Raw genomic sequence first — 7,619 nt, 5'->3', positions numbered from 1 at the left:
TTGGCGAAGAGATCCACAAGCTAATGGCAGCAGGGTTCATCAAAGAGGTATTCCATCCCGAATGGCTTGCCAACCCTGTGCTTGTGAGGAAGAAAGGGGGGAAATGGCGGATGTGTGTAGACTACACTGGTCTCAACAAAGCATGTCTGAAGGTTCCCTACCCTCTGCCTCGCATCGACCAAATCGTGGATTCCACCGCTGGGTGCGAAACCCTGTCCTTCCTCGATGCCTACTCAGGGTATCACCAGATCCGGATGAAAGAGTCCGACCAGCTCGCGACTTCTTTCATCACGCCGTTCGGCATGTACTGCTATGTCACCATGCCGTTCGGTTTGAGGAATGCGGGCGCGACGTACCAGCGGTGCATGAACCATGTGTTTGGCGAACACATCGGTCGCACAGTCGAGGCCTACGTCGATGACATCGTAGTCAAGACAAGGAAGGCTTCCGACCTCCTCTCCGACCTTGAAGTGACATTCCGGTGTCTCAAGGCGAAAGGAGTCAAGCTTAATCCTGAGAAGTGTGTCTTCGGGGTGCCCCGAGGCATGCTCCTAGGGTTCATCGTCTCCAAGCGAGGCATCGAAGCCAACCCGGAGAAGATCGCGGCCATCACCAGCATGGGACCCATCAAGGACTTAAAAGGGGTACAGAGGGTCATGGGATGCCTCGCGGCCCTGAGCCGCTTCATCTCACGCCTCGGCGAAAGAGGTCTGCCTCTGTACCGCCTCTTAAGGAAGGCCGAGTGTTTCGCTTGGACCCCCGAGGCCGAGGAAGCCCTCGGCAACCTGAAGGCGCTCCTTACAAAGGCGCCTGTCTTGGTGCCCCCGGCGGACGGAGAAGCCCTCTTGGTCTACGTCGCCGCGACCACTCAGGTGGTTAGCGCCGCGATTGTGGTCGAAAGGCAAGAGGAAGGGCATGCATTGCCCGTTCAGAGGCCGGTCTACTTCATCAGCGAAGTGCTGTCCGAGACTAAGATCCGCTACCCGCAAGTTCAAAAGCTGTTGTATGCTGTGATCCTGACAAGGCGGAAGTTGCGACACTACTTCGAGTCTCATCCGGTAACTGTGGTGTCATCCTTCCCCCTGGGGGAGATCATCCAGTGCCGAGAGGCCTCGGGCAGGATCGCAAAGTGGGCGGTGGAAATCATGGGCGAAACGATCTCGTTCGCCCCTCGGAAGGCCATCAAGTCCCAGGTGTTGGCGGATTTCGTGGCCGAATGGGTCGACACCCAGCTGCCAACGACTCCGATCCAACCGGAGCTCTGGACCATGTTTTTCGACGGGTCGCTGATGAAGACGGGGGCCGGCGCAGGCCTGCTCTTCATCTCACCCCTCGGAAAGCACTTGCGCTACGTGCTGCACCTCCATTTCCCGGCGTCCAACAATGTGGCCGAGTACGAAGCTCTGGTCAACAGATTGCGGATCGCCATCGAGCTAGGGGTCAGACGCCTCGACGCCCGCGGTGATTCGCAGCTCGTCATCGACCAAGTCATGAAGAACTCCCACTGCCGCGACCCAAAGATGGAGGCCTACTGCGACGAGGTTCGGCGCCTGGAAGACAAGTTCTTCGGGCTCGAGCTCAACCACATCGCTCGGCGCTACAACGAAACCGCAGACGAGCTGGCTAAGATAGCCTCGGGGCGAACGACAGTCCCCCCGGACGTCTTCTCCCGGGATCTGCATCAACCCTCCGTCAAGCTCGACGACGCGCCCGAGCCCGAGGTACCCTCGGCTCAGCCCGAGGTACCCTCGGCACAGCCCGAGGTACCCTCGGCACAGCCCAAGGTACCCTCGGCCTCCGAGGGTGAGGCACTGAACGTCAAGGAAGGGCAGAGCGGGGCCACGCCAGATCAAGATTGGCAGGCCCCGTACCTGCAATATCTCCGTCGAGGAGAGCTACCCCTCGACCAAGTCGAGGCTCGGCGGGTAGCGCGACGCGCCAAGTCATTCGTCTTGCTGGGCGACGAAGAGGAGCTCTACCATCGCAGCCCCTCGGGCATCCTCCAGCGATGAATCTCCATCGCCGAAGGTCGGGAACTGCTGCAAGAAATACACTCGGGGGCTTGCGGCCACCACGCAGCGCCCCGAGCCCTTGTCGGAAATGCTTTCCGGCAAGGCTTCTACTGGCCAACGGCGGTGGCTGACGCCACTAGAATTGTCCGCACCTGCGAAGGGTGCCAATTCTATGCGAAGCGGACGCACCTGCCCGCTCAGGCTCTGCAGACAATACCCGTCACTTGGCCCTTCGCTGTATGGGGTCTGGACCTCGTCGGTCCCTTGCAGAAGGCGCCCGGGGGCTACACGCACCTGCTGGTCGCCATCGACAAATTCTCCAAGTGGATCGAGGTCCGACCTCTGAACAGCATCAGATCCGAGCAGGCGGTGGCGTTCTTCACCAACATCATCCATCGCTTCGGGGTCCCGAACTCCATCATCACCGACAACGCACCCAGTTCACCGGCAAAAAATTCTTGGATTTTTGCGAGGATCACCATATCCGGGTGGACTGGGCCGCCGTGGCTCATCCCATGTCGAATGGGCAAGTAGAGCGTGCCAACGGCATGATTCTACAAGGGCTCAAGCCTCGGATCTACAACGACCTCAACAAATTCGGCAAGCGATGGATGAAGGAACTCCCCTCGGTGGTCTGGAGCCTAAGGACGACGCCGAGTCGTGCCACGGGCTTCACGCCGTTTTTCCTGGTCTACGGGGCTGAAGCTATCTTGCCCACTGACCTGGAATACGGCTCCCCGAGGGCGAGGGCCTACACCGAACAAAGCAACCAAGCTAGCCGAGAGGAATCGCTGGACCAGCTGGAGGAAGCTCGGGACAGGGCCTTACTACACTCGGCGCGGTACCAACAGTCCCTGCGACGCTACCACGCCCGAGGGGTCCGGTCCCGAGAACTCCAGGTGGGCGATCTGGTGCTTCGGCTGCGGCAAGACGCCCGAGGGAGGCACAAGCTCACGCCCCCCTGGGAAGGGCCATTCGTCATCGCCAAAGTTCTGAAGCCCGGAACATAAAAGCTGGCCAACAATCAAGGCGAAATCTACGGCAACGCTTGGAACATCAAACAGCTACGTCGCTTCTACCCTTAAGATGTTTTCAAGTTGTTCATATACCTCGCACCTACACAAAGTTTAGTCGTCAAGGAAGGGTCGGCTTAGCCTCGGCAAAGCCCGACCCTCCCTCGGGGGCTAAAAGGGGGGAGACCCCCTCTGCGTCGAATTTTTCCTCGAAAAAGGATCTCTTTTTAGCAGGATTTCTTTCGTGCTTCTTGACTACTTCGGAAAGCGGATCCTGGAAACGACGGAGTACACGTAAGCAGCCAAGGCTGACCGAGCCGAGGGACTCCTACGCCTCCGGGATACGGATACCTCACTCATCACCTTCTGCGATAAGTAACTTGCGCTCGGATAAAGCGACTCCGTGGACCGAACAAGTCTTCACGTTCGGAAGCTCTCCTGCCGAAGCAGTCCTTCAAGCTTTCTCGACTAAGTCGGGGACAGGGCCTCATGGACGGGTGAAAGTACGCGTAAGCGGCAAGGCCGACCGAGCCGAGGGATTCCCACGCCTCTGGGATACGGATACCTCACTCGTCCCTTCCGCGAAAAGCAACTCTCGCTCACACAAACATCCCTGTTACCGACAGAGTCCAGATGCTCGAAACAAGAGGAAAAAAGGCGCAGCTTCGCAAGCGTGGCGAGGGTGTGTTTTTTCTGGCCTCGGCGGCCGCAGAAAGCACACGCTACAAGATGATCTGATCCTGCAGGCTCGGGTCTTCACGCTGAAGGGAGTCGTAGCACCCTCGGCATCGACGACGTCTCCAGCAAAGCCCGACCCAGCCTCGGGCGGCGACGCGGCCCAGGGACTCCTCCGGGAATCCGGCCCGAGCAGGCGGCTCGACCGGTTACCCCTGGGGCCTCGGTCAACCGGCTTCCAAGGGCGCCAGCCCGACCCGAGGTCTCGACTGATCGACTTCGGCGTCGGCTCCGCTGACGGACAACACGGCTAGGCTTCGGCCAACCAGGTTCCCATTCTCGAGCCAACTCCGCCTCTGTTCATACTGATATCGCTACCCCTGGCCTCGGTCCACCGAAGGGCAGCCGAGGGGTCTCTTTAACTAAGCTAGAGGAACCCCAGACAACAAGGCCGAACGGGCCGAGGGATTCCTACGCCTCCGGGATACGGATACCTCACCCGTCACCTTGACACGGGGCGACTCATGCTTGGTAAAGCGGTTCAGATAATCAACAGGCGAGACTTAGTGCTCGAAAATGAGGAAAAAACACGGCTCCGTGCCGAAATTACATACATGTTCAGGCCCCGACAACCACAATGAACAAAAAACACTGGCATTCGAAGTGCCATTACGAACGGAACTCCGGTTCCCCCTCCGCAGGCACGAACGACCCCACTCCGAGGGGGAAGGCCTGCGGAGCAACTGAAGGCCGACGAATGGTGCGCCGTCACCTGCTCCAGCAGCGGCGACGACGACGCCTTCTGCTCCGAGGGACCAAGCAGCGGCAACGCCGACCTCAGGCTAGATGCCGCTGCCAGGAGGCCCCCGCCCATGCCAAAACTCGTAAGGCAAGGACGGGCAGAAGGCCGTAGAGTTGGAGGTCAGCCCGTGGCCGGCCCCGGCTATCTCGCCGGCAGCAGAACCTCTTCAAGCTGCCGTGGCGGATGCCGGCACCGCGAGCGGCTCCGAAGCCACCCGCGCCTGAAAGCCAGGCACGCTGCAGCTGCCAGCGCCACGGACAACGGCCGCCTTTCCCTCCGATCACTGAGTGAAGGAGCGGGCCGCCGCCCACGCGGGGGCCGACCTCAACTCGGCGCACCCCCCTCCCCAGCCCTGGTGATGAAAATCCTTGAGGCTGAGGGAGGGGAAGAGGCCGCAGCCCGGCTCGCTTTCCCCCACCATCAAGCCGGAGGTCGCCATCTCAGGTGACCGCCGGCGGAGGGGAGCAGCCGGGCAGCATGATGAAAATCCTTGAAGCCGAACGATGGCTAAGAGGTACCAACTCCCATGGAGTTGCGTTCCTCCAACGAGGAGGCGGAGAGGCGGCGGATACCCCCCATCCGGGGGCTTGAAAGATGGGAAGACACGGCGCTTAAGGGAGGAAGAAGACATGGTTGCCTTCCGAAAGGAGTCTCCCTCCTTTTAAAGGCAACTCTCCCTACGTGCGCCCCCAGGCGCCACAGGCTGAGTCTTCTCCAACACGCTCCAAGGCCCTCCCCTGCGACTCGGGGGCTGGGTCCCGCATGTCATGCAAGCCGGCTCAGGGCAGAAGAAGCCGAACCGCCGCGCGTGGTGCGCACGACCGTCCAGCGGTTACAAGCGACCCCCATTTCCGCCCAGACCAACGGGCAAAAGGGGCGGGCAGCCATGCAGGCGGCATGCAACCGCGCCAGATGGACGCGCTTCTCCAACTTCTGACACGCCAGCTTGGGAACCCAGGCCCACGCGTCGAGCAACCAGCGCGCCAGTTGCTGCATGCAAGCAACCGCACCGCCACTTGTGCCACCATCGCGCCTCTTCGGTTGCGGAGCCAATGCCGCGACTCGAGGCGACCCAACAGCGCCAGCCTGGCGCGTCGGTCAAAGCAACCGAAAGAGGGCCGGCAGTAATAGCGGTGGCAGGCGGGCGGGCGCAGCGGTCACGTCGTCAGCCAGGCTCACGTCCCATCCTGGGACAGCAAGAGAGCCTCCTCTCACGGCGTGGAGACGGTGCACCCGTGACCCGTTCCTCGAACGGATCGCACGCGCGCAACGGCCGCCCCGCCAACCACTCGCCCCGTCGCATTAACTCCGCGGCGGGACACGCGGCGCCTCTGGCAGGAGGAGCGTGCGACGCTTCGCCTTCGCCGTAATAATCGCGTCAGAAAAGGTACGCCACGTCGTCCGATTTCGTATCCTTTTCCGTTTTCCTCTTTCTCTATCTCTTGCAACAGGGACCGGGAAAGGGGGATACCCCGAAAGGGATCCTTCTCCGCGAAGGAACCGGGCTCCGAGCCCCCCACTACTGATCAGGGGTTCGAAGGCTGGCCCTCCGAAGGGTTCAACAGCCGCCTCAGATCGCGTGGGCCCGACACCCACTACTGGTCAGGGGTTCGAAGGCCAGCCCCCCGAAGGGTTCCATGGCCGCCTCAGGCTACTCGGGCTCCGCGCCCATTACTGATCAGGGGTTCGAAGGCTGGCCCCCGAAGGGTTCACAGTCGCCTCAGACACCGAGCGAGGGATGACCAGGGGTACGTTCGATACATAACCAAGGCTCGGGCTGCGCTCCCGAGGTACCCTAGGACATTTCCGAGACCAGCGGGAACGATCTTGTAACGGAATCCCATCGGAGGGAGGCATCGAGCCCTCGGACCCCGTCGCCAGGGGACCGGGTCCGGCAAATCACCCGCAGGTACTTTTGGGCGTGCCTCTGGGCCCCTAGCCGACCCCCAACGAACGGGGCACGGACGTCCACTCGGATTACCCGCTTGCAGCTCACCGGAGACACCATGTTCGGTGCCCATCGAGGGTAGCATGGCGCACTCCCCCCCTCCTCCTTGCGGAAAGGCGACGTAGGGGCGTATGTAAAAAGTCGAGTCTGTCCCTGATCGCCCTCTCGCCCTGTGCAGAGGCTCGGGGGCTGCTCTCGCAAAAACCGGCTCCGGCCAAATCGTTGACAGCGTCAACATACCAGCCCGAGAGCTTGGACCCCGACCGTGCACCCGGGCTACGGCCAGTTCGCATGAGGGAACGACCAGACCAGCCGAAGCATTGCGCGAGGTATTAAGACCTCGAAGGAGTGTAACCACTCCTCCGAGGCCTCGGGGGCTACACCCGGCGGGTGCGCTCGCGCGCACCCACCGGAACGAAATGCAACCGAGAAAGGCTGGTCCCCTTGCAAAAAAGTGCGACAAAAGCCTCCAAGCGAGTGCTAACACTCCCTTCGAGGCTCGGGGGCTACTGTCGGGGACCATAATTAGGGGTACCCTCAAGACGCCTAATTCTCAGCTGGTAACCCCTATCAGCATAAAGCTGCAAAGGCCTGATGGGTACGATTAAGTCAGGGATCAGTCCACACGAGTGACTCGATCACGCTTCACCCGAGCCTAGCCTCGGCCAAGGGCAGCCGACCTCGAGAGACTTCCGTCTCGCCCGAGGCCCCCTTTTTATGGCGGACACATCACCGGCTCGCCCGAGGCCTTGGCTTCGCTCAGAAGCAACCTTGACTAAATCGCCACACCGACTGACCAAATTGCAGGGGCATTTAACGCAAAGGTGGCCTGACACCTTCATCCTGACACGCGCCCCCGGCAGAGCCGAAGTGACCGCCGTCACTCCACCGCTCCACTGGCCAGTCTGACAGAAGGACAGCGCCGCCTGCGCCACTCCGACTGCAGTGCCACTCGACAGAGTGAGTCTGACAGGCAGTCAGGCCTTGCCAAAGGCACCACGGCGAACTCCGCCCCGCCCGACCCCAGGGCTCGGACTCGGGCTAAGACCCGGAAGACGGCGAACTCCGCTCCGCCCGACCCCAGGGCTCGGACTCGGGCTAAGACCCGGAAGACGGCGAACTCCGCTCCGCCCGACCCCAGGGCTCGGACTCGGGCTAAGACCCGGAAG

The sequence above is a fragment of the Zea mays genome, chromosome 9 (assembly GCF_902167145.1).
Source record: "Zea mays cultivar B73 chromosome 9, Zm-B73-REFERENCE-NAM-5.0, whole genome shotgun sequence".
Lineage (NCBI taxonomy): Eukaryota > Viridiplantae > Streptophyta > Magnoliopsida > Poales > Poaceae > Zea > Zea mays.
The sequence above is the reverse complement of the archived record's forward strand: the minus strand, read 5'-3'. Positions refer to the sequence as shown.